Source organism: Mustela nivalis (genome assembly GCF_964662115.1).
Source record: "Mustela nivalis genome assembly, chromosome: 3".
In the NCBI taxonomy this organism is placed as follows: domain Eukaryota; kingdom Metazoa; phylum Chordata; class Mammalia; order Carnivora; family Mustelidae; genus Mustela; species Mustela nivalis.
In genome coordinates this window covers 31,086,498-31,113,111 of record NC_139022.1, presented here as the reverse complement: position 1 = coordinate 31,113,111, position 26,614 = coordinate 31,086,498, and the positions used below count along the sequence as shown (strand labels likewise).

At 38.7% G+C, this 26,614-nt stretch overlaps 1 protein-coding gene and 1 pseudogene across 2 annotated transcripts in view; one reads left to right on the top strand and one right to left on the bottom strand.

Annotated features, from left to right (window-relative positions):
- Positions 1-7,373: 7,373 nt before the first annotated feature.
- Positions 7,374-11,448, bottom strand: LOC309861107 (dnaJ homolog subfamily A member 1 pseudogene; annotated as a pseudogene). Its single transcript has one exon. The product of its transcript is annotated as a dnaJ homolog subfamily A member 1 pseudogene (transcript).
- A 2,760-nt stretch (positions 11,449-14,208) lies between these two features.
- Positions 14,209-26,614, top strand: part of LOC309861488 (immunity-related GTPase family M protein 1-like) — a 68,987-nt gene continuing 56,581 nt past the window's right edge. Inside the window, 1 exon segment of the mRNA XM_082724437.1 lies at positions 14,209-14,226. The gene's annotated coding sequence lies outside the window, so the exon portion shown is untranslated.

The window sequence follows — 26,614 nt, the reverse complement described above, 5'->3', positions numbered from 1 at the left end:
CTCTCTTCTGTTTCATTGGTCTATGTATCTGCTTTTGTGCCAGTACCATGTTGTCTTGGTCATCATGTTTTGTAATATAGTGGGAAATCAAGAAAAAGGATGGCCCTAGAATTGTTTTTCTTTTTCAGCCTTGCCTTGGTGATTTGGGATCATTCCTGGTTCCATACAAATTTTAAGATTCTTTGTTCCAGCACCTTGAAAAATGCCATTGGTATTTTGATTAGGATGGCATTAAAAGTATAGATTGATCTGGGAAGCATAGACATTTTAACAATCTTTACTCTTCTGATCCATGAGCATGGAAAATTTTTTCATCTTTTTGTGTCTTCTTCAGTTTCTTTCATGAGTGTTTTGTAGTTCCTAGGGTATAGATCCTTTATCTCTTTGGTTAGGTTTATTCCAAGGTATCTTACGGTTTTTGGTGCTATTGAAAATGGAATCAATTCTCTAATTTCTCTTTCTACAGTTTCACTGTCAATGTATAAGAAAGTAACTGATTTCTGTGCATTGCTTTTGTATCCTGCCACATTACTGAATTGATGTGTGAATTCTAGTAATTTGGGGTTTTCCACAGAAAGTATCATGTTATCTGAAGAAAGAGTTTGACTATTTCTTTGCCAATTCGAATACTTTTAATTTCTTTTTGTTGTCTGATTGCTGTTGCTAGGACTTCTAGCACTATGTTGAACAATAGTGGTGGTATTGGGCATCCTTTGTTGTGTTCCTGATTTTATCGGAAAGGCTCTCAGCTTTTCCCCATTGAGAATGATATTCACTGTGGGATTTTCATAGGTGGCTTTTATGATATTGAGGTATGTTCCCTCTATGCCTATACTCTGAAGAGTTTTAATCAGGAAAGGATGCTATATTTTGTCAAATGTTTTTCTGCATCAATTCAGAGGACCACGTGGTTCTTCTGTCTTTGTTTATTAATGTGTTCTATCACATTGATTGATTTGTGAATGTTGAACTACACTTGCATTGCCAGGACAAATCCCACCTGATTGTGGTGGATAATTCTTTTAATATCCTGTTGGATTCTGTTAGCTAAGATCTTGTTGAGAATCTTGGCATCCATATTCATCAGGGATACTGGTCTGAAACTCTCGTTTTTGGTGGGGTCTTTGCCTGGTTTGAAGATCAAGGTAGTGCTGGACTCATATAAAGAGTCTGGAAGTTTTCTCTCTGTTTCTAATTTTTGAAACAGCTTCAGGAGAATAGGTATTATTTCTTCTTTGAATTTTTGGTGGAGTTCCAATTCATCAGGTCCTGGACTCTTGTTTTTTGGGAGGTTTTTAATCACTGCTTCAATCTCATTCCTAGTTATTGGCCTATTTAGGTTATCAATTTCTTCCTGTTTTAGTCTTGGAAGTTTGTAGGCTTCTAGAGATGTATCCATTTCTTCTAGGTTTCTTAACTTAGCTATTGATATTAATTTCCAATGATTGTTTCTATTTTATTGGTGTTAGTTGTGATCTCTCCCCTTTCCTTCATAATTTTATTAATTTGAGTCCTTTCTCTGTCCTTTTGGATAAATTTGCCTGGTGGTTTATCGATCTTATTAATTCTTTCAAAGAGCCAGCATCTAGTTTTGCTGATGTCTTCTACTGTATTTCTGGTTTCTAATTCATTAATGTCTGCCCTAATATTTATTATTTCCCTTCTTATGCAGGGGTTAGGCTTAAGTTGTTGGTTCCCCAGTTCTTCAAGATATAAAGAGAGTTTGCATATTCAGGATTTTTCTATTTTTTCGAGTGAGGCTTAGATGACTATGTATTTACATTTTAGGACTTCCTTTGCTGTATCCTATGTGTTTTCATTCTCATTGGTTTCCACAATTTGTTTAAGTTCTTCTTTGATTTCCTGGTTGAACCAAATATTCTTGGGCAGGATTGTCTTTAACTTCTAAGTATTTGAATTTCTTCCAAACTTTTTCTTGTGATTGAGTTCCAGTCAAAGCTTTGTGGCCTGAGAATATGTAGAGAATAATTTCAGTCTTTTGATATTGGTTGATACCTGATTTGTGACCCAGTATGTGTTCTATTCTAGAGAAAGTTCCAGGGGGGCTTGAGAAGAATGAGTATTTTGTTGTTTTAAGGTGGAATGTTCTGTACGTATCTATGAAGTCTATCTGGTCCAGTGTGTCATTTAAAGCTCTCGTTCCTTTGTTGATTTTCTGCAGAGATGATCTGTCCATTGCTGAGAGTGGAGTGCTAAGGTCTCCTACTAATATATAATTAATTATTAATCTCCTATTAATGTATTATTATCAATATGCTTCTTTATTTTAGTTAACGGTTGGCATATGTGATTGACTACTCCCATGCTGGGGGCATAAATATTTACTATTGTTAGATATTTTGGTGAATAGACCCTTTAAGAATGATGCAATGTCCTTTTGTATCTCTGACTACAGCCTTTGGCTTAAAATCTTATCTGTCTGATACAAGAATATAAGATATAAGAATCACTACCCCAGCTTTCTTTTGAGGCTTGGAATGAAAGATGGTTCTCCATCCCTTCACTTTCAGTCTGGTTGTATCTTTAGGTTCAAAATACATCTCTTATAGACAGCATATGGGTGGGTTCTGTCTTATTATCCAATCTGCAACCCTGTGCCATTTTATGGGAGCATTTAGGCCATTCACATTGAGAGTGACTATTGAAAGATATTTTTATTATCATCATGTTGCCTGTGAGGACATTGTTTTTATAGATTGTCTCTGTAAATTTCTGTTCTATATTACTCTTTGGGGGGGTCTTTCTTCTTTTATAGAACCTCCCTTGATATTTATTGTAGTGCCAGCTTGGTGGTCACAGAATCTTTTAGTCTTTACCAGTCTAGGAAACTCTTTATCTCTCCATCCATTCTAAATGTCAGCCCTGCCAGAGAAAATACTCTTGGCTGCATGTTCCTCTTATTTAGTATCCTGAATATTTATTGTCAGCCCTTTCTGGCTTGCCAGGTTTCTGTGGACAGGTCTGACGTTATTCTGGTGTTCCTCCTTCTGTATTTTAGGAATCTCTTCCCCCTAGATGCCCTTAAGATAATTTCTCTGAGTTTACAATTTGCAAATTTCATAATCACATGTCTGGAGGTCTTTCTGTCCTTGTTGATCTTGGGGGGGGGTGTCCTCTCTGTCTCTAGGACATGAATACTTGTTCCATTCCCCAGATTAGGGAAATTCTCATCTAGGATTTGCTCAACTTTATCTTCTAGACCTCTCTCTCTCTCTCTTCACACTCTCAGGGGTCCCAATAATTCTGACATTGGAACATTTCATTGTGTCATTTATTTCTCTAATTCTGTGTTATATATATAATTATATTTTATATGTGTATATTATTATATACATATATGTATGTATATGTATTTAAATTTATATATACTTATATTTATATGTATATGTATTTATATATTTATATGTATATTATTATATACATGTATGTATATAATATATGTATATTTATATATACAAATTTTATATATTTGTGTATATATAAATTACATATATATTTTAAATATATATATTTATACATATAAATATATACATATATTATATACATACATGTATATAATAATATACACACATAAAATATAATTATATATAACACAGAATTAGAGAAATAAATGACACCATGAAATTATATACAATTTTATATGTATATAATAATATACACATAAAATATAATTATATATATAAAACAGAAAGAAACAAATGACACAATGAAATTATATATATATTATATATATAATACATATATAGAGAGAAAGAGAGAGAGATAGTATTGAATAGGGAGAAAAGACTACATTGAAGTACATATCTATATTATCTATATGTATCTAAAAGAAAAAAAGTATATGTATGAAAAAAGTTCGAGTTAAAAAGTTACTTTGGAATATGCTGTATTAAACATCTAGTTGAAATGTAAGTAAGTAAAAAAAAATAAAAGAACAAGAACCATGAGAATGAATTAAAAAAAAAAAAAGAAAAAAGTTGTATCTAAGAAATATACAGGCTCTGAGGCAATACCAGGAACTTAGTATATTGATTTCCCTTGATGCTGGGCTTTTACAGTTTTTTGGGGACCCTGGGGTTGATGTCCTCTTGTTTCTTTCGCTTGTCTTCTCGGAGAGTGGCCTGCCTTGTTGTTTTTCAGTCAGTCCTGCTTGGACAGAGTTGTCCTGCCCCTATCAAGGGGCTGAGCTCCATGGAAACCAGTGTGGGGGGCTTCTGCTCTCTGGAGGCTTCCATTCTCTGGCAGCTTTTTGTGCCTTTTTAGAAGGTTAGAGCAATGTAAAATGTGCATACCTGGACCTCTGCCTCAGGGAGAAGCCACAGTCTGCTCCTCTCTGAATGGTCCAGAACACACAGACTCCCCTTCTCTGCAAACTCTGTTGAACACTTCAGCCTTCTACAGGGGGTGCACACCCCAACCATTGTCTCTGTGGTTGCCCAAGTCTCCTGTTTGTTTATGTGTCTCTGTGCCACCAAAACCATGAGTGATACTGGTCTGGGCAAGTCCAGTCCCATGGCTGCCATTTCTGGGACCACTGACTCAAGTCCATGCCAGGTATGCTCAGCCCTGGTGATGGTGGAGGCAGTGGAGGTGGCTGTGATGGTCACCAGCCCTAGGGACCACCAACTGTAGCCTGCACTAGATGCACTCAGGTGTGGAAAGGTCCCAGATGTGGCCACCTGGGACCTTGGGCTTGGTTCCACACCTGTGGCTGCCAGTCCCAGAAACTATCCCTTAAGTCCCTTTGTTTTGTTTGAGTGCTATTATCAGTCCCTTCCTGACTCACAGCCACTGGTCTCCAAGTTACTATTGGTACAGGCACTTTTGCATTAAGGTATTACATTTCAATGGCTTGCTTCTGATGGCTCCCTCCCCCTTCTGTTTATCCTCTGATATTTGTCCACAGACTCCCAACTCCTCTGTATCTCTCCACTGATGATCCTCTGCCCTGGTAGAGATCCATAAGTGTGTAATTTTACATCTCAGTCAGATTTCATGGGTGTTCAAAGTACCCTGGTAGATATGTAGCTCAATTCAGGGTTGGTCTCCTATTCCTCCACCATCTTTCCCCTCCTCCCCTCTCTTTGCATTTTTTATTCCATTTCTTTTTCTCTTATCTTGGATCTGGCTTTTTCTTTTTCCTTCTTTTTTTTTTCTTTCTTCTTCTGCAGGCCTTACTTGACAAATCAAAGCATACCTACTTAATGATCCAAACACTCCCCACTACAAGCAAGGAGGAACTCTGTAGAGGATGAATCAGTGAGAAAAAGGAGTCAAAACACAACAGCAGAGTGTGCACAGGTGAAATATTCCTGACACCAGTGACACCGGAAATACTTCCTGAAGTTCTCTTTTTGTTGTTGTTATTATCACTGTTTTTTCTTTCTTTTCTTTTTTCCCCCTTCCTCTTTCTTTTATGGACACAACAATTAGAGAAATTCACTGCAAAAGAAAGAACAGAAGGTAGTACTCTCTGCCATGGATTTAATCAATATGGATATAAGTAGGATGTCTGAACTAGAATTTATTTATTTATTTATTTTTAAAAGATTTTATTTATTTATTTGACAGAGAGAAATCACAAGTAGATGGAGAGGCAGGCAGAGAGAGAGAGAGAGGGAAGCAGGCTCCCTGCTGAGCAGAGAGCCCGACATGGGACTCGATCCCAGGACCCTGAGATCATGACCTGAGCTGAAGGCAGCGGCTTAACCCACTGAGCCACCCAGGCGCCCTGAACTAGAATTTAAAGTAACAATTGTAAAGATGCTCATGGGGCTTGAAAAAAGGGTAGAAGACATTAGAAAATCCCTTAATGCAGAAATAAAAGAACTAAAATCTAAACAGGTTGAAATTAAAAATACTATTACTGGGTAGCAGTAAAAAATGGAGGCTCTAACATCGAGGATAAATGAGGCAGAATGGCATGTGAGTGATATAGAAGGCAAAATGATGGAAAATAAAGAAGCCAAGAAGAAAAGAGAAACACAACTACTGGATCATAAAGCAGACTTTGAGAAATAATTGATTCTTTAAGGGAAAATCATATCTAGATAATATGGGTCCCAGAAGATAAAGACAGGAGAGAAGGTTTATTTGAAGATGAGATGAGATGAGAACATTATAGATGAGAACATTATATTATAGATGAGAACATCCCTAATCTGGGGATGGAAATAGTCATTCAGATCCAGGAGGCAAAGAGAACCCCTCTCAAAATCAATGAAAATAGGTCAACACTCCAACATAAAGCGAAGCTTGCAAATTTCAGAGATAAAGAAAAAAATCCTGAAAGTAGCTCAAGACAGGAGGTTTTTAACCTACAATTGTAGAAACATAAGGATGGCAACAGGCCTGTCCACAGAGACCTGGAAGGCCAGAAAAGACTGACATGATATATTCAATGTGTTAAGCGGGAAAAATATGCAGCCAAGAATACTTTATTAAGCAAGGCTGTCAGTCAGAATAGAATGAGAGAAACCAAATGGAGTTTCCAGGACAGAAACCAGAGGAATTTGTGAACATTAAACCAACCCTGCAAGAAATATTAGGGGATTCTTTGAACAAAGAGCCAAAGTAACAAAGACCAGAAAGGAACAGAGAAAATCTACAGAAATAATAACTTTACAGGTAATACAATGACATTGACTTCATATCTTTCAATAATTACTCTGAATATAAATGGAATTAGAACTCCAATCAAAGGACATAGGGTATCAGGTTGGATTAAAAAAGGAAGAAAACAAGATCCATTGATATTCTGTCTAGAAGACACTCATTTTAGACCCAAAGACACCACCAGATTGAAAGTGAGAGGGTGGAGAACCATTTATCATGCTAATGGATATGAAAAGAAACCTGGAGTAGCAATCCTTGAACCCTGGATCACAGGTGGTCCCATTGAGGTATGTTTAGCAAGCCTTCATCTAGAAACCATGGAGCCGCCTTTTCCACTGTATTCAAAAAGGCCCGAGCAGTTTTTGCTTTTAGTGGAGTTCCATTGGCTTTCAGCAGGTCTTTTAAAGACCCTTTCAACCGCACTTTAGATACTTCAGATCCCATTATGAACACACAGACAACAGACGTGGACGTTAAAGACACTAAATAGCAAATTATCTTTTTAAACGCATATACTTCAGTCGATCTTTACTCCCCACTTTACCACGGAATTCCCACTTTTGAACATGGCCTTTACTCCCTGCTTTACTGCGGAATTCCCACTTTTGAATGTGGCTAATGTCCCCACTTACCTGCGGACCTTTACTCCCCGCTTTCCTGCAGATTACCTTGCAAGATTCCTTTATTTAGTTCCCGGGTTTCAGCCCTCCACCCGCAAGGACGACAAGAATCCCCAGTTCAGATGTATCTTCTCTCTCTTTATTTCTGCAAGTCTACACACTTATATACGTTTACATGACCAATCAGTGAGCAGGGTACAGGAGGGAGCGAATCAGGCTGCGCACCTAAATGAACAACTTCGCTAGCAACCAATGCTGTTTACTTCCTCTTTGGGTATTCCGCTTAGTCTCACGAGGCAATCCTAACCTGGCAACTAGCCAGGCGCCATCTTTTTTTTTTTTTTTTTTTGCTTTGTAATCAGTATATTAAGGATACATTCATACATTCCAATTGCTTAATTCTGATAACCAGATTTAAGCTTGTGAACATGACTTTTTAAACATACAATTAAAGCTATTCATCATAATTTGCTATACTACCAACATTAAATTACAGTTACTTTGGAGCGTTATTTAAAGTAAGCCTGTAACATACCTTAAAAAAAAAAAAAAAACTTCCTATCTCATACATGCAAACTTCTCCACGTAAATGTCTCTTCACTGTAAGTTACCCTGCTCCCGAAGCCACTACTCTGAATCTTATCATGGTCCAAAAAGAAGGCAAAAAAGTATAACCAGGACTAATATATATATATACATATATATATGTATATATATATATTAAAAAAGGGGGGAAGAAAAAGATGGCACAGAAGGGAATGCAATTCTACAAGTGCAAGCCCTCAAGCAGCAGCATATGACAAACCCCTTCTTTAAAGAGATATATTTTCTATCACTGATACCACAGGCCAAATTACATAGCATGCCATCTTCAAGTAACAGTTGAGGCAATAAATGCAGAGGCATCACAATGAATCCCACTTAAGATAACTATAGACCAACACTTCTCTACAAATTCTTTGTCTGATTGCCAATTAAATACAAGTTTTAACTTCATAGCTTAACAATTAAGGGTCATACACTGAAGTCAATACATACACCCAGCATTTCAGTCTGAGCTGTTTCATATACATAGAACTGAAATTAATTACAAGGTATGGCCTAACAAATGCTAGGGGAGATTTTTTTTTTGAAAGCAGTTTTTACAAATATTAAACTTATCTTCCACACTGAAGTCATCATACATACGGGGCAAAGTCAGAGCTTTTATATTTGAGTTTATTCTTCATTTAACTTTTAAAACACTACTATAGTTGAATATTAAAACAAAAACAATAGCAAGTAGTGAGCTATGATTATAGTCCTTCACTCATTCACTACTGCACATAAAATGCCAGCAGTGTTATTCACTGGCCCCATTAAGAGGTCTGACACTGAACACCACCCCTGGGATGATGTGCATCATCCTCATATGCTTCCCCATTGTAATGACGCCATCTTTCCTGATTTGGATCAAAGTCCACCAGTTCTACCTGGTCCATTTCATCAGTCTCTTCTACTTCCTTCCTCTCAGGTAGGAGTTTTTCCAGAAAAGAGAGTTTATCAGGAGACAGAAAGCCATTCTCAGGAAAATTTACCTTAAATTCGATGATGAGGCGACCCTTCTCATATGGCCTATGATAAATTGGCATGCCTTCATTTAGCACACACTTGATATCTCCATGCTTGACAATTTGACCTGGATGAGAGGTGATGACAATGGTTCGGTTGTCAAGAGTAGATATTGGCTTTTGAAAACCGCACAGTGCTTCAACCAGCTGTATGTCCATACACATGAAAAGGTCTTCTCGCCGAGTAAAAACAGCATGGTCCTTCTGATCTAAAACAATGATAATATCTCCTGGTTCCAGTCCTGGTTCTTGGTCTCCCTCACCATGGAATGTTATCTTCTGGCCATCTTTCATGCCTTTGTCAATATGAACTTCTAGAATCTTCTTCTCTCGAACTATCTTCCTTCCATTGCAGCTTTTACATCTATCTTTAGGACTGATCCATTCCCCATGGCCCTGGCACTCCATGCACAGAGACTGAATTTGCTGAACCATTCCAGTACCTCAGCAATTGGGACAACACTCAACTGCTCCTTTCTTACCACCTCGGCCTTCACATTTATCGCAAATCACATTCTTTTGCAGAGCTAGTTTTCTTGTTGCACCGTTATATAAATCTTCTAAGGTTACTGAGAGCTGATGCACAACATTTTTGCCTCTTCTTTCTCTCTGCATTCTTCCTCCTCCTCCAAAAAACATATCAAAGATGTCCATGGGGGAGCCAAAACCACCACCAGCTCCACCTTCTTTAATTGTCTGTTCACCTCCTTTGTCATATAATTCCCTTTTCTTTGCATCAGAGAGTACTTCATAAGCTTGAGAAATCTGTTTAAACTTCTCTCCTTCATTTGGATTCTTATCAGGGTGGTACTTCAAAGCCAGTTTCCTGTAGGCCTTTTTCAGTTCTTCTTGGGTGGCATTGGGTTTGACCCCCAAAACATCATAATAAGTGGTTTCTTTCACCATTTTCTACAGCCCGTGAGAGGGCTGAGGCCTATGTGGGGGAGAGGGAAGGAGTGCGTTGCTGGGTGCAGCTCGGGTAGCCACCGCTCCTCCGTGTCTCACTGAGCGTTCTGGAAAGTTCCCCAGGAGCCATCTTTTAATGGTGGAGGCTGCCCTGGCCAGGGGCCTGCCTCTGACAGTGTACAAAATATATGAGGAACTGATACAACTCAATACCCAAAAAACAAATAACCCAATATAAAAATGGGCAAAAGACGTGAGCAGACATTTTGCCAAAAAAGACATCCAGATGGACAACACACATTTGAAAAGATAAACATTATCACTCATCATTAGGGAAATGCAAGTCAAAATTAAAATGAGATACCACACACATGTCAGAATGGCTAAAATGAACAACCAGAAAACAAGAAGTGTTGCTGAGGGTGTGCAGATAAGGAATGCTGGTACATATGTGGTGGGAATGACTGGTGCAGCCAACATAGATAAGAGTATGGAGGGCCCTCAAAAAGTTAAAAATAGAACTACCCTACCATCCAGTGCTTGGACTATGGGGTATTTGCCCCCAAAATAGAAAAACACTACTTCAAAAGGATGCAAGCACCCCTCTGTTTACTGCAGCATAATATACAATAGTCAGATTAAGGAAACTGCTCAAGTGTCCACTAATAGATGAGTGGATAAAGAAGATGTGATATATATTACTTAGTCATAGAAGGAATGAAATCTCACCACTTGTAATGACATGGATGGAGTTTGAGAGTATCATGCTAAGTGAGATAAGTCAGTCAAACATAGACAAATACCATATGACTTCACTCATATGTGGAATGTAAGAAAAAAAGCTAATGAGCAAAAGGAAAAAAAGTGACCAAGAGAGACAGACCAAGAAATAGACTGTTAACTATAGAGAAAAAACTGTTGGTTTCCAGAGGGAAAGTGAGTGGGGATGGATGAAACAGGTGATGGGTATTAAAGGGTACACTTACTATGATGAGCACTGAGTAATATACAGAACTGTCAAATCACTAAATTGTGCACTTGAAGCTAATATAACACTGTATGTTAACTATACTGGCATTAAAATTAAAAACATTAAATGGGGGAATAACTGACTCTGATGTCTCATGATGTATGATTACTCCTTTTATGGGTAATCTAAGCATAATTATTAAGAACAAGCATAGGGGCACCTGGGTGGCTCAGTGGGTTAAAGCCTGTGCTTTTGGCTCAGGTCAAGATCCCAGGGTCTTGGGATCAAGCCCTGCATAGGGCCCTCTTCTCAGCGGGGAGCCTGCTTCCTCCTCTCTCTCTGCCTGCCCCTCTGCCTACTTGTGATCTCTGTCTGACAAATAAGTAAGTAAAATCCTTTTTTTTTTTTTAAGAACAAGCAAATTGAATAAATGTGTAAATAAAAATTTTAAAACTTTTAGGTGAACTTGTAGGGGCCCCCTCTATGGTTCAGTTCTTACACCATATGACTCTTGATCTTGGTTGGGGTTGTAAGTTCGAGACCCATGTTAAGTGTAGAGCTTAAGAAAAATAAATTATGAGTTAAGCTTTTAAATAGTTTCCAAAATATTTCTGCTAAACTGAAACCTTATAGTTCTGCTAAGTTAGATTAAGTAATGATTTAAGTTAAATTCATTAAATATTTAGATCATTTCCAAATAACATAAAATAATGAAACATTAATTACTAAAGTTAGGTTTCCTTAATTTTGTTTTTTTATTAAACATAAATATAGGTCTGTTGGTAAACATTTTTGGACTCCTTTACAGAAAGGTGTACTATTAAAAAAACACATTTGTAGAAATTATAAAATGTACTTCTACATTTGCCAATCTAAAGAATGCTGGGATAACACACAGTTCACTCATGCTTACTATTTCATTTTCACTAGAAATTAAAGTTTCCAAGGGCTAAGAACTCTAATTAACTAATGGGGCTAGAGCTAGTAAAAATAAAAAAGAAATATATCTTAATAAAAGAAAAATTTAAAAAATGTATGTGGATTGGGGATGTACTTTTTTTGAGGCAGAAGAAAGTTGTAAAAAAGATTGTGAAAAATGAATCTTTGGAAAGGAATTTTATTCATGGTCAGGACTGATTCACATTGGAATGAAAAAATTTTAATACAAAAGAAATTGGAGGGGGAGATGAACCATGAGAGACTGTGGACTCAGGAACAAACTGAGGGTTTTGGAGGGGAAGGGGTGGGGGGATGGGTGAGCCTGGTGGTGGGTAATAAGGAGGGCACATATTGCATGGGGCACTGGGTGTGGTGGGTAAACAATGAATTCTGGAACATTGAAAAGAAATTTATATATATATATATATTTTTTTTTTTTAAAGTAAGTTCATGCAAAATTAGAATTTGGTTTCTTGCCTGTCAAGAAGACAAAGTTTTCTTTGTTCTTCCAGGATTTGGTCTACTTTTGGTAGTAGGTTGTGAAAGTTCCCTTACCATTTAAGTGATCTTCCTAGAAAACAAAGATCCTATGTTTTATGTTCTATTTTGTAGGTATAGAAGCAGTCTAGAAATTATGTGAAATTCCTGGAAATTTGATATGCCTTAGTATAATGTTATCCTGTATAATTACTCTCTTATCTTCTGAAATTGAGAACTGAGGCTCACACTGAAAGGACTGAAACAGAGTACCAGGAAAATGCCCCAGCTGACTCTCATGCAAAGGCAGTCGGCAAAAGTATCTATAAAGAATGCAGCACATGTGGGTAACATCCATTCTGCCTCTGTAAAAATGTCCCTTCATTGTGAGATTCCTGCCATTCTGATGTCAGGGTAACATGGCAACCCTCTGCTTCTGAATCTGAGAAAATGAGATACATAAACCATGGCTTTAAGTTGAATGAACAGTTAAGGCTTTGGGAAACCCAAGGCAGCTGCTAGGTTTTCCTTGGCTCACTGGCAAACTCCACGGTGGTTTTTTTTGTGTGTTTATTTGCTTTTTTCATTCCTTCACCCATCACTGTGTATTTAAGATGATTCAAACTATGACTATACAGTGGAGGGAAGACGTCTGTAAAACTGTGGGAACGGTTTGCCAGCAATTTCTGACTTGTCAGAGGCATTATCCTGGAAAATTTTTTTTTTGCCCTCAGAGGACTCACATCACCTCCTTTGAGAGACATTTGAACACCCACAGCTGGTCTTCACTCAGCTGTCACCTAGCCTGAGTCATCAATGTGTTCTTCTTACTGTATGTGTGTTTTCCAGTTCAGTTGAAGTTTGCCCTGCTGCAAAGCAGATGCCCTCACAGTGGGAAAGGAACTGTCAATGATTTCTTTCTTTATCTCTTCCTCTCTTCCTTTAAAAACATTTCCCTTCCTACAGCTCAGTGGAGTCCCTTTCTGTTTGCTAGATAAGATGCTGCCTAATTTATGAATCATATACTAAAGCTAATCATCCTTTAAAATTTATTTATTTGAGGGGCACCTGGGTGGCTCAGTGGGTTAAAAGCCTCTCTCTTCGGCTCAGATCATGATCCTAGGGTCCTGGGATCAAACCCCACATGGAGCTCTCTGCTCAGCAGGAAGCCTGCTTCCCCCTCTCTCTATGCTTGCCTCTCTGCATACTTGTGATTTCTGTCTGTCAAATAAATAAATAAATAAAATCTCTAAAAAAAGTTATTTATTTGAATGCATCATTAATAGATAATACACGCATTCTCTCCCCCACAGAAAGGTACTTAGGCATGAGATGGGGGGGGCAAGGGTGTCTGATCAGGAAGCTCTTGGTGAAAAGCCCCATCCACTGACACCCCAGACATTCACATGATCCTTCTGAATTTCACAGGAATAAAGTTTGTCCTCCAACCTCCCTCTGAAAATGTCCCAAATAGTTAAATGCTCTAACTGGCTCACAGCCATCTATCAGACATCCTCCCCCTCACTCTTCCTACTCCACAGCACCCAAAATCAAGCATCCAGGCTCTCCCAACATCAGGCCTACAGATGTGTAATTCTATTTTTAGACCTGTACTCAACCCAAAGTGATTTCTTGCTTACCAGCTCCTGGAGGGAAAGAGACCCCTGGTTTCAGCGTTAAGCTCTGAATGTGTCCCCGGGAAGCTCAGGAGATGCTGAGCCTGGTGGACATGCTCCCTGCAGCCCACAGCAGGAGAGCTGCCCTGCTCAGACTGGCATTGCACTGGAAAAGGTCCTATGTGCTAGTGTGGTCACTGCAGAGAGAAAGAGCTGACGGTCACCCCAAATGTCTTTATAGACTTTGAGGAGCAGGCAGGACTTAAATCATCTCTAGCTTCTACTCCACCCTCAGAGGAATCTGACCAATAGTAAAAAGAAACAGCCATCACACTGCAGAGCCCTGCATTTCCAAGAACAGAAAGTGAAATTGAAGTTCTGAGGGCTCCTTTTCTGAGAAACACAGCCATCACCAGGAAGGGAAACTGAAAGGCATCAGGACCATTGGTATGGTGTGTTTTTGGCTTCATGAGTGAGAAGAGGACACAGGATCCCAGGCAGCAGGCTTCTCAGTGACCCCAAAGGACACTTAACTGAGCCCCAGATTCCATGCCAGGCAGAATCTGAATACACATTCAGAGAACACAGTCTTGGGAAAAACCTTGGACAGCCCATACTCTATGGGAAGTGAAGTCTAGTAAAGAGGGTACCTAGTCCTAGTCCCTGGTTCCTGGCAAGGGCTTCAGAATCCCTGGGGATTTCCTGATTGTTGGAAGCTGACCTTGTTTTGCTAATGAAGTGATTCCAGGCAGGATCCTAAATTGCTTCAGGTCAGTGGCTGGTCACCAGGAAACCAACCCTGTCAACACAGGGTGGAGGCTCTTGGCTAACTGAACCTCTGGGAGAAGAAAAGGGTAGGCACTGAGTTCAATTAAGTAGCCAGTGATTTAAGCAATCATGTCTTTGTAATGAACATCATCCAAAACCCTAGACACCAAGGCTCAGTGGGCTTCTTAGTTGATGTTTGTGTTGATGTTCTGGAAGCTTGAATACTGTGGCTCCATGGACAGAGGCATGGAAGCTGTGTACTCCCCACCAGAACCCACCATATGTGTACCCTTTTAAATAAAACTGGACTTGTAAGTATAACACTTGCCTGACTCATGTGAATCATTCTGATCAATTAGCAAGAATGGGGGTTATAGGACCCCTCTAATTTGTAGACAGTTGGAGATCCAGGTGACCTAGGGAGCCCCCCCCCCCCCGCCAGTGCAGCTGGTGTCTGAAGTGAGAGTAGTTTTCTGAAGGACTGAGCCCTGAAACCTGGGGAGTCTTTGCTAACACTGCATGGTTAGTGCAGGAATTAAAAGACGGTATACCCAATTGGCATGGAAACTGAATAGGGAGTAACCCTGTGTCCTGGAAGCCATAACCTGGCTTTAATTTTTCTTTTCTTATTTTTAAAATATAAATCCTTATATATTTTACAATTCAAGGGGTTTAAAATGTATGCAATAATATGTCCCTCCACTTGACAATGGGCCTTTGTCAAGTGTCTGTGCTAGAGAGATCATGTCATCCTTATAGGTCCATTTTATGAATGTATGAGCAAATACGCACAATCCAGTTTCTCCTATTTATAAAAATGGCAGCCTTCCTTATACAATGCCCCATACCTTGGATTTTTCATTTGATATTTGGTAATAGTTGCGGACATGCACACTCAAACCTCCTTCTGTTAAAATAGTGTACATCTGAAATTAATGGAAAAGTGTATGTTAACTAACCGGAATTTAAAAACAAAAGTAAAAAAAAAATAAATTATGTAAAATAAAATAACAAAAGATCAAAAATATTTTTATTAATGTGTTTTCAAGTAAACATATGTTTTACTGACAAGTAGGTTAAGAAATAAGACCTAGGTGAACTATGGCTCAATAAAACTGTCGTTTTAAAAAAGGAGAAAGAGAAATGGGACTTGCCATCAACCCAGTAAAGTCTGGTGATGCCCTGCAAATAGCAAGTCCATCCTCCAATGTCAAGTTTCTTCACTTTTTTTTTTTTAATTGGAGCACAATTAACTTAAAATGTTATATTAGCTTTAAGTGCACATAATATGAATACAACAGCTCTAGACATTACTCAAAGCTCTCCTTGGTAAATGTGTCACCCTCTGTCACCTTAGAACATTGTTACAATATTATTTATATTCCCTATGTTGTACCACTCGTCTCTGTGATTTATATTCTTTATAGATGGAAGTTTGTACCTCTTAATCTCCTTCATTTATTTTACCTTCCCCCCTCCCCTTACCTTACTTCCCCTGAGGCAGCTACTAATTTGTTCTCTCTATTTCATAGTGTTTTGTTGTTGTCTGTTTAGATGCTGCATATAAGTAAAATTATGTCATATTTGTCTTTATTTTTCTGAATTATTTCAATTAGTATAAGACCTTGTAAGCCCATCTATGTCATTGCAAATGGCAAGCTCTCATTCTTTATGGCTGAGTAATATTTCATTGTTTGTATATAGTGTATGGTCTATTTCTATTGGTCTATCAGTGCACACTTGGATTGCTTTCATATCTTGACTATTGTAACTAATGCTGCAATAAACATAGAGGTGCAGATACCTTTTTGAGTTAGTGCTATTGTTTGCTTTAGGTAAATTCCCAGGAATGAAATTACTGGGTTAGGTGATACTTTTATTTTTAATTTTTTGAGGAAATTGCATTCAGCTTTCCACAGTGGTTGCACCAATTTATATTCCTGCAACAATACATATTTCCTTTTTTCCACATCCTCACCAATACTTGTTACTTTTTATCTTTTTAATACTAAGCCATTCTGACTGGTTGAGATGATGTCTCATTGTTGATATGATTTGTATTCCCTTGATGATTATTGATGTTGAACATCTTTTTATATCTATTGGTATATGTTTTTGCTTTTGTTATATCTATTCAGGTCCTCTGCCTATTTTTAAATTGGATATCTTTTTCCGTGTTGAGTTGTAGAAGTTCTTTATACATTATCTATATTAACACCTCATCAGATGTATCATTTGCAAATATCTTCTTCATTTTCTAGGCTGCCTTTTGTTTTGTTTATTGTTTCCTTCACTTTCAAAAAGCCCTTGGTGTTGTCATGGTCATAATGGTTTATTATTGTTTTTATTTACCTGCCTGGAGAGACATATTCATAAATATGTTCCTGAAAGAGATGTCCAAGTGATTACTGCATATATTTTTTAAAAATTTTATTTAGTTTTTAAATTTCTTTTCAGTGTTCCAGAATTCATTGTTTTGTGCACCACACCCAGTGCTCCATGCAGTACATGCCCTCCATAATATCCACCACCAGGCTCACCCAACCTCCCACCCTCTACCATCCAAAACCCTCAGTTTGTTTCTCACAGTCCACAGTCTCTCAGGGTTTGTCTTCCCCTCTGATTTCCCCCAACTCACTTCTCTTCTCCATTTCCCAATGTCCCCCATGTTATTCCTTATGCTCCACAAGTAAGTGAAACCATATGATGGTTGACTTTCTCTGTTTGGCTTATGTCACTCAGGATAATCTCTTCCAGTCCCATCCATGTTGATACAAAAGCTGGGTATTCATCCTTTCTGATGGAGGCATAATACTCCATAGTACATATGGACCACATCGTCCTTATCCATTCATCTGTTGAAGAACATTTTGGTTCTTTCCACGGTTTGCTGACTGTGGCCATTGCTGCTTTGGACATTGGGGTACATATGGCCCTTCTTTTCACTATATCTGTATCTTCGGGGTAAATAACCAGCAGTGCAATTATATTTTTTAGGAGTATTATGGTCTCATGTCTCACATTTAGGTATTTAATCCATTTTGAGTTTATTTTGCAGTATGGTATAAAAAGTAGTCCAATTTTATTCTTTTGTATGTAGCTGTCCAGTTTTCCCAAAAACCATTTGTGGAAAAAATTATGTCTTTCCTTTGTGTGTTCTTCCCTATTTCGTTGTACATTAATTCGCCATATATGTACAGTTTTATTTCTAGATGAAAATTCTGTCCCCCAATGATCTTGTGTCTATTTGTGTACCAGCACCATGCTGTTTTGATCACTACAGCTTTGTAATATAACCTGATGTCTGGAATTGGGATGTTTTATTTTTCAAGATTACTTTGGCTGTTTGGGGTCTTTTGTGGTTCCACACAAATTTTAGGATTGCTTGCTCTAGTTCTGTGAAAATTGCTGTTGGTATTTGGACGAATTGCATTAAGTCTCTATACTATTATGCATTACATGGACATTTTAACCATATTTGTTCTTCAAATCCATGAGAGTGGGGTGTCTTTCCATGCATTTGTGTCATCTTCAGTTTCTCTCATCACTGTTTTATAGTTTTCAGGGTGCAGGTCTTTCACCTCTTCAGTTATTTTATGCCCAGATATTTCATTGCTTTTGGCACAATTGTAAATGGCATTGTTTTCATAATTTCTCTCTGCTGCTTCATTATTACTTTACATAAATGCAGTGGATTTCTGTATACTGATTCTGTATCTTGTGACCTTACCTAATTCACTGATGATTCTATTAGGCTTTTGGTGGAGTATTTAAGTTTTTTTTTTTTAATATATCATGTATCATGTCATCTGTAATAGTGTAAGTTTTACTTTTTCCTTACCAAATGTTTTAAATACTTTGTTTACTTATTTGAGAGAGAGAGTAAGAGGGAACACGATTGGATGGAGGGGAGGGCAAAAGGAGAGGAGGAAGCAGGTTTCCCACTGAGCAGGGAGCCCAATTGGAGGCTCAATCCCAGAACCCTAAGATCATGACCTGAGCTGAAGGCAGACACTTGGCCGACTGAACAATCCAGGTGCCCCAAGACCCAAGGATCTTGAAAAGGTCATGGCTGATGGCTAGTGATGATGAACATTTATTTCATGTGTCTGATAGCCATTTGTATGTCTTCATTAGAGAAGTGTCTGTTCATATCTTCTGCTCATTTTTGATATGATTATCTGTTTTGTGTGTGTTGAGTTTGAGAAGTTCTTTATAGATCTTAGATATCAACCTTTCCTCTTTACTGTCATTTGCAAATATCTTCTCCCATTCCGTGGACTGCCTCTTTATTTTGTTGACTGTTTCCTTTGCTGTGCAGAAGCTTTTGATGTTGATGAAGTCCCAAAAGTTCATTTTCATTTCTGTTTCCTTTGCCTTTGGAGATTCAAATTAAAACCACATTGAGATACCACCTTACACCAATTAGATTGGGCAAAATTAGCAAGGCAGGAAACGACGTGTGCTGAAGAGGATGTGGAGAAAGGGAAGCCTCTTACACTTTTGGCGGGAATGCAAGTTGGTGAAGCAACTTTGGAGAATATGTGGAGATTCCTCAAGAAATTAAAAATAGATCTTTCCTATTTCCCTGCAATTGTACTACTGGGTATTTACCCCAAAGATAAAGATGTAGTGAAAAGAAGGGCCATCTGTACCCCAATATTTATAGCACCAATGGGCATGGTCGCTAAACTGTGGAAAGAACCAAGATGCCCTTCAACAGATGAATGGATAAGGAAGATGTGGTCCATATACACTATAGAGTATTATTATGCCTCCATCAGAAAGGATAAATTCCCAACATTTGTAGCAACATGGATGAGACTGGAAGAGATTATGCTGAATGAAATAAGTCAAGCAGAGAGAGCCAATTATCCCATGGTTTCACTTATTTGTAGAGCATAACAAATAACATGGAGGACATGGGGAGATGGAGAGGAGAAGGGAGTTGAGGGAAATTAGAAGGGGATGTGAACCATGAGAAACTGTGGACACTGAAAAATAACCTGAGGGTTTTGAAGGGGCAGGGGGTGGGAGGTTGGGGGAGCCTGGTGGTGGGTACTGGGGAGGGCACGAATTGCATGGAGCATTGGGTGTGGTGCAAAAACAATGAAAACTGTTATGCTGAAAAGAGATTAAAAAATAAAAATAAAAAATTAAAAAAAAAAGAAAAGGTCATGGCTTTGGGGGGGAGAGTAAGGTTGTGTAAGTCCCAGGGCTGGCCACATCTGGTTGATGGGATGAAAAAGGACTTCCTCCATGTTCATGCTCTTTTTAAGAACAAATGGGGTATAGTGGCAAGATGATAAGCAGCATAGACTTTGAGAGTGTAAATTCAGCAGTTGGGTTGCATATCAAAACCTAAGGAACAGAATATTTAAGTTCAATGTCCCTTATAAGAGAGTCATTAACTCCTTCCCTTTGAATATTTTAAACATCTGTTATACATGAAGCAACACAAACAATTATCTACTGTCTCCCTTACTGACAACCCTCTGCCCTACAGGATACCTCTTCTGAGCAGTGGATGAGCAAAGAATGCCCAGGGAGTTGTGGGCCAGTAGTGTCTTCCTCTACACCGCTGTGCCGTCCACTCTCTGGTGAGAGCTTTCAGAGTAGTGAACCATCTAAAGGACAGCTTCCCCCATATATACCTGTTACAGCATAAAGCACCCACCCTGTACCATTGATGGAGAAAGTAGTGGGAAAATCTTACAGTAGCAGCAAGTATAACTACTCTGGAGCTTGGAGGCAGATATTGTTCATGGCACTCTGGTCCCTTTTTGTAAATTTGACGTAGAAATTTCTGTGGAAGGAAAACCACTATTCTTCCAATTTGCCCAATGAATTCATCTTTGTTTTCCAGTCCCATTCTTAATTCACCTTCACTCTCTCCTATATCCTGTTCCTTATTGTGCCCTGTTCACAAGTCCCTTGGCCCATCTAGTGTTGATAAAGTCTTAGAAATACAATCTCTGACTTTGTTCCCTTCACTCTGTTCCCCAATTCTATCTGGAAATATGACATTGTAGAACATTTCCCTTTTCCTTTTTCAACTTCCTTCTCCCTGCTATCGTGCCCTCCTACATGATAAATTATTTACTTGGACATGTTCCCATATTAGTGGATTTTACATAGTTTGGTGATGAAGGTATTGATATGATGACTGGAGGAAATCCTTCATAAAAAGCCAATGGACAATTGTTACCTTGATTGTTACTGAATCTTTTTTACCTGACTAAATCAAACACATGTAAACTACCTCATAACATGTGAGAATAATGAAAAACAGGGGGTGAATTTCTGTCATGATTTAAGCAATACAAACCAGAGTGCAGGGAGAGACATAGTCAAATCCCCTTTGCCAAACAGTGGACTCTTAGTGTAGAATAGGACCCCACCACTGACAGAATATAACACCATTTGTTGTTCAGTTAGGCAATTTGACCCATCTCTGTGGCAACTTCTTTTTTTTCCCCCCTCCGTGTGGCACCTTCTTAAACCTAAGCTCTCTGAAATCTTATGCAAGAAAATTTTAACATCACTAGCCTGTGTACTGATAAATTTCAAATGTGGAAAAGTATATATTCAAAAATTGAAAGAAAATGCTTAACAGGGGCACCTGGGTGGCTCAGTGGGTTAAAGCCTCTGCCTTCGGCTCAGGTCATGATCCCAGGGTCCTGGGATCAAGCCCCACATCCAGCTCTCTGCTCAGCAGGGAGCCTTCCTCCCCACCTCTCTCTCTCTGCCTGTCTCTCTGTCTACTTGTGATCTATGTCTGTAAAATAAATAAGTAAAATCTTAAAAAGAAAAGAAAATGCTCAACAAAACAATTACTTTGCATTGCTACCAATTATGAAAACTCACCATATTTTTAAATAGCTCTATGGTAATGAGGACTAGATTGCATTAATACATGGCATAGTTTCCAACTGGAGACACCCAGTAAACATTCACTAAATTACAAATTTTCTTCCATTTTAGAAAGAGCTTCACACACAATGCTTCTCTCTTCTTCAAAGAGGATGGCATGAGCAGTGGGAGGAAATCTTACCTCTCCATCAGCTGCCACTATCAATTAACCCTCCAAAGCAGAAGCCAGTATCTCATCAGTGCATGTACACCATTGGCTCACTCAACAGCTCCAGAGAAATAATAGATTTTGGATATCAGAGGTCATTAATGTTTCCACTTACACAGCTGAAAATGCTAAAGCATATTAGCTGTCTGGTTTCTTAAATGGCACTAATCCATTCATGAGGGCTGAAAATGCCAAGATTAACAAAGAGCTCCCTGGAGTCCCAGGCACAGGAGCACCCCTACTTAACTGACCTCCCTGGGAAATGCAGGCACTGGGGCCTCCTGTGATCACTGCCCTGAGCAAGGGGCTGGAGAGTCTCTGTCATGCTGGGGTAAAGTGTGAAAACAACAGGAAGGATGACAGCCTCTGTCTTGAGCCCCTCCTTCAGAAAGTCTTGGCTGAACTTTGCAGCCCCCATTTACAGAACATAAAAGTGAAACCACCATTTCCCCACAGAACAAGCAATTCTGGGAAGAAACATAAACGTGTTTTGACTTAGGCTGGCTCAGGGAGTGAGGGGCAATGAGAGGCAGGTCTCCAATAACCTCTGAGTCACCTAGACAAGACTCCCATGGGAGTCCTAGAGCCAGTGAGGAAGGCTGTGAGCAAGTTTCTAAAGCTTCTAGAGAATGAGAGAAGCATTTCCCTTCAGAAAGGAGAGGGACTATATCATTTTTCTGTTTTTTTTTTCTTTTCTTTTTTTTTTTTTTTCTGACTGTGATGTTTTCACCCTTGGGCATATATGACACTGGCAGGTCATGGGGTCACATCTAAAACTACTAAGAGGGACTCTGGGGAAATCTGGCAAGACAGCAGGGTGGGAGTTCAGAGAAGGAGGAAGGAGCATGGAGTCTAGGCTTATGTGGAAGATCAGGAGGAAATTACCAAAGTTTCTTTAGAAGAGGCAGAACAAAGGAGGATTTTCTATTTCAGATAATATTTCTTTATTTTTTAAAAATATTTTATTTATTTACTTGTCAGAGAGAGGGAGCAAGCACAAGTAGGGGGAGCAGCAGAGGAAGGAGCATGTTCCCCACTGAGCAGAGAGCTCAACAAGTGGCCTCATCCTAGTACCCTGGGATGATGATCTGAACTGAAGGCAGATGTTTAACCAACAGAGCCATCCAGGCACCCCTATGTAATATTTATTTCTATGTATAGTATCTAAGGCAGTTGGATGCTGCCACAGGGACAGACTAACCAATCCCCAGAAAGGGACACAGAGACCTGAACAAGATTCAGGCATATTTGGAGTTCTGTGACATGGGAGAAGTGCATGGGATGCCATGGGGTACAGAAGGCACCACCTAGTAAATGGAGCTGACAGACTGGTTCTCCATATGGACATAAGTTACTGAATCTCTCCTTATGTTACTTATGATAATCAATTCCAAAGGGATTTGAGACCTAAATCTCAAATGAAAACTGCAGAAAATCATATAACTGTTCTAAGAGAGGGATTTCTTTATTTTTTTTGTAAATTTCAGAGGTTGAGGTTAGTAATTCGTCAGCTGCATATAACACCCAGACTCATTTCAAGTGCCCTCCTTAATGCCCACCACCCAGTTACCACATTGTCCTACCAACCTCCCCTCCAACAACCCTCAGTTTTTTTCTTTGGTTACGAGTCTCTTATGCCCTCCTTAAGGAGCACTGGATGGTATATGTAAACAATGAATCTTGGGCCAATACATCAAAAATTGATGATGTATTGTATGGTGACTAATATTACACAATAAAATTTAAAAACAAAAATGAAAACAAATAGTCTCTTATGGATTGTCTTCCTCTCTGATCTCATCCTATTTTATTTTTCCCTACTTTGCCTTATGATTCTCTATTTTGTTTCTTAAATTGAACATGAGTTAAATCATGTGATGATTATCTTTCACTGATTGACATATATTGCAAAGCATAATACACTCTAGTTCCCTCCATGTTGATGCAAATGGTAAGATTTCATTTTTTGATAACTGAGTTCCGTGGGTTGACTCTTTGTTTTCTTGACCTCCTCTGCCTTTTTTAAAAACTTCTTTTCAGCATAACAGAATTCATTACTTTTGCCCCACACAAAATGCTCCATGCAATACGTGCCCTCCCCAATACCCACCACCAGGTTCCCTCAACCTCCCACTCCCCCACCACTTCAAAAGCCTCTGATTGATTTTAAGAGTCCATAGTCTCTCATGGCTCACCTCTCCTTTCTATTCCCCTCAACTCCCTTCTCCTATCCATATCCCCATGTCCTCCATGTTATTTGTTATGCTCTACAAACAAGTGAAACCATGTGATACTTGACTCTCTCTGCCTGACTTATTTCACTCAGCATAATCTCTTCCAGTCTTGTCCATGTTGCTACAAAAGTTGGGTATTTATCCTTTCTGATGGAGGCATAATAATACTCTATAGTGTATATGGACCACATCTTCCTTATCCATTCATCTGTTGAAGGGCATCTTGGTTCTTTCCTCATTTGGCGACCATGGCCATTGCTGCTATAAACATTGGGGTACAGATGACACTTCTTTTCACATCTGTATCTTTGGGGTAAATACTCAGTAGTGCAATTGCAGAGAAATGGGGAAGGTCTATTTTTAATTTCTTGAGGAATCACCAAATGTTCTCCAAAGTGGCTACACCAATTTGCATTCCCACCAGCAGTGTAAGAGGCTTCCCCTTTCTCCACATCCTCTCCAACACACGTTGTTTCCTGTATTGCTAATTTTGGCTATTCTAACTGGTGTAAGGTGGCATCTCATTGTGCTTTTAATTTGAATCTCCCTAATGGCTAGTGCTGATGAAGAATTTTTCATGTGTCTGATAGCCATTTGTATGTCTTCATTGGAGAAGTGTCTGTTCATATCTTCTGCCCATTTTTTGATATGATTATCTGTTTTGTGTGTGTTGAGTTTGAGAAATTCTTTATAGATCCTGGATATCAAAGTTTTGTCTGTACTGTCATTTGCAAATATCTTCTCCCATTCCGTGGGTTGCCTCTTTGTTTTCTTGACTGTTTCCTTTGCTGTGCAGAAGCTTTTGATGTTGATGAAGTCCCAAAAGTTCATTTTCACTTTTGTTTCCTTTGCCTTTGGAGACACATCTTGAAAGAAGTTGCTGTCGCTGGTATTGAAGAGGTTTCTGCCTATATTCTCCCCTAGGATTCTGATGGATTCCTGTCTCACATTGAGATCTGTTATGCACTTTGAGTTTATCTTTGTGTATGGTGTAAGAGAATGGTTGAGTTTCATTCTTCTACATATAGTTGTCCAGTTTTCCCAGCACCATTTATTGAAGAGACTGTCCTTTTTCCACTGGATATTTTTTCCTGTTTTGTCAAAGATTATTTGACCATAGAGTTGAGGATCCATATCGGGGCTCTCTACTCTGTTCCACTGGTCTCTGTGTCTGTTTTTATGCCAGTACCATGTTGTCTTGGTGATCACAGCTTTGTAGTAAAGCTTGAAATCAGGTAACATGATGCCCCAGTTTTTTTTTTTTTCAACATTTCCTTAGCAATTTGGGGTCTCTTCTGATTCCATACAAATTTTAGGATTATTTGCTCCAGTTCTTTGAAAAATACCGGTGGAATTTTGATCAGAATGGCACTAAAAGTATAGCTTGCTCTAGGCAGTATAGACATTTTAACACTATTTATGCTTCCTATATAAGAGCATGGAATGGTCATCCATCTTTTTGTGTTTCTTTCATGAGTGTTCTGTAGTTTCATAAGTACAGATCCTTTACCTCTTTGGTTAGGTTTATTCCCAGGTATCTTATGGTTCTTGGTGCTATAATAAATGGAATCCATTCTCTAATTTCCCTTTCTGTATTTTCATTGTTAGGGTGTAAGAAAGCCAGTGATTTCTGTACATTGACTTTGTATCCTGCCACGTTGCTGAATTGCTGTATGAGTTCTAGTACTTTGGGCATGGAGTCTTTGGGTTTTCCATATAAAGTATCATGTCGTCTGTGAAGAGAGAGAGTTAGACGTCTTCATTGTCAGTTGGGATATCTTTTATTTCTCTTTGTTGTCTGATGGCTGTTGCTAGGACTTCTAATACTAGGTTGAACAAGAGTGCTGAGAGTGGTCATTCTTGTTGTGTTCCTGATCTCAACGGGAAGGCTGTGAGCTTTTTCCTATTGAGGATGATATTTGCTGTGGGTCTTTCTTCCATAGATAGATTTTATAAAGTTCAGGAATGTTCCCTCTATCCTTATACTTTGAAGCGTTTTAATCAGGAACGGATGCTGGATTTTGTTAAATGCTTTTTCTGCATCCATTGAGAGGACCATGTGATTCTTCTCTCTCCTCTTATTGATTTGTTCTAACAATTGATTGATTTGCGAATGTTGAACCATCGTTGTAACCCAGGGATGAATCCCACTTGGTCATGGTGGATAATCTTTTTAATGTGCTGTTGGATCCTGTTTGCTAGGATCTTGTTGAGAATCTTAGCATCCATGTTCATCAATGATATTAGTCTGAAATTCTCCTTTTTGGTATGGTCTTTGCCTGGTTTGGGGATCAGGGTAATGCTGGCTCCATAAAAAGAGTCTGGAAATTTTCCTTTTGCTTCAATTTTTGAAAGAGCTTCAGGAGAATAGGTGTTATTTCTTCTTTGAAAGTTTGGTAGAATTCCCCAGGGAAGCCATCAGATCCCGTGCTCTTGTTTTTTGGGAGGTTTTTGATCACTGCTTCAATCCCATTACTAGATATCGGTCTATTCAGGTTGTCAATTTCTTCCTGGTTAAATTTGGGGAGTTCATAGTTTTCCAGGAATGCTTCCATTTCATCTAGGTTGCTTAGCTTATTGGCATATAACTGTTGATATTAACTTCTGATGATTGTTTCTACTTCCTTGGTGTTAGTGGTGATCTCTCCCTTTTCATTCACAATTTTAAGAATTTGGGCTTTCTCTCTTTTCTTTTGGATTAGTGTGGCCAATGGTTTATCGATCTTATTGATTTTTTCAAAAAAAAAACAGCTTCTA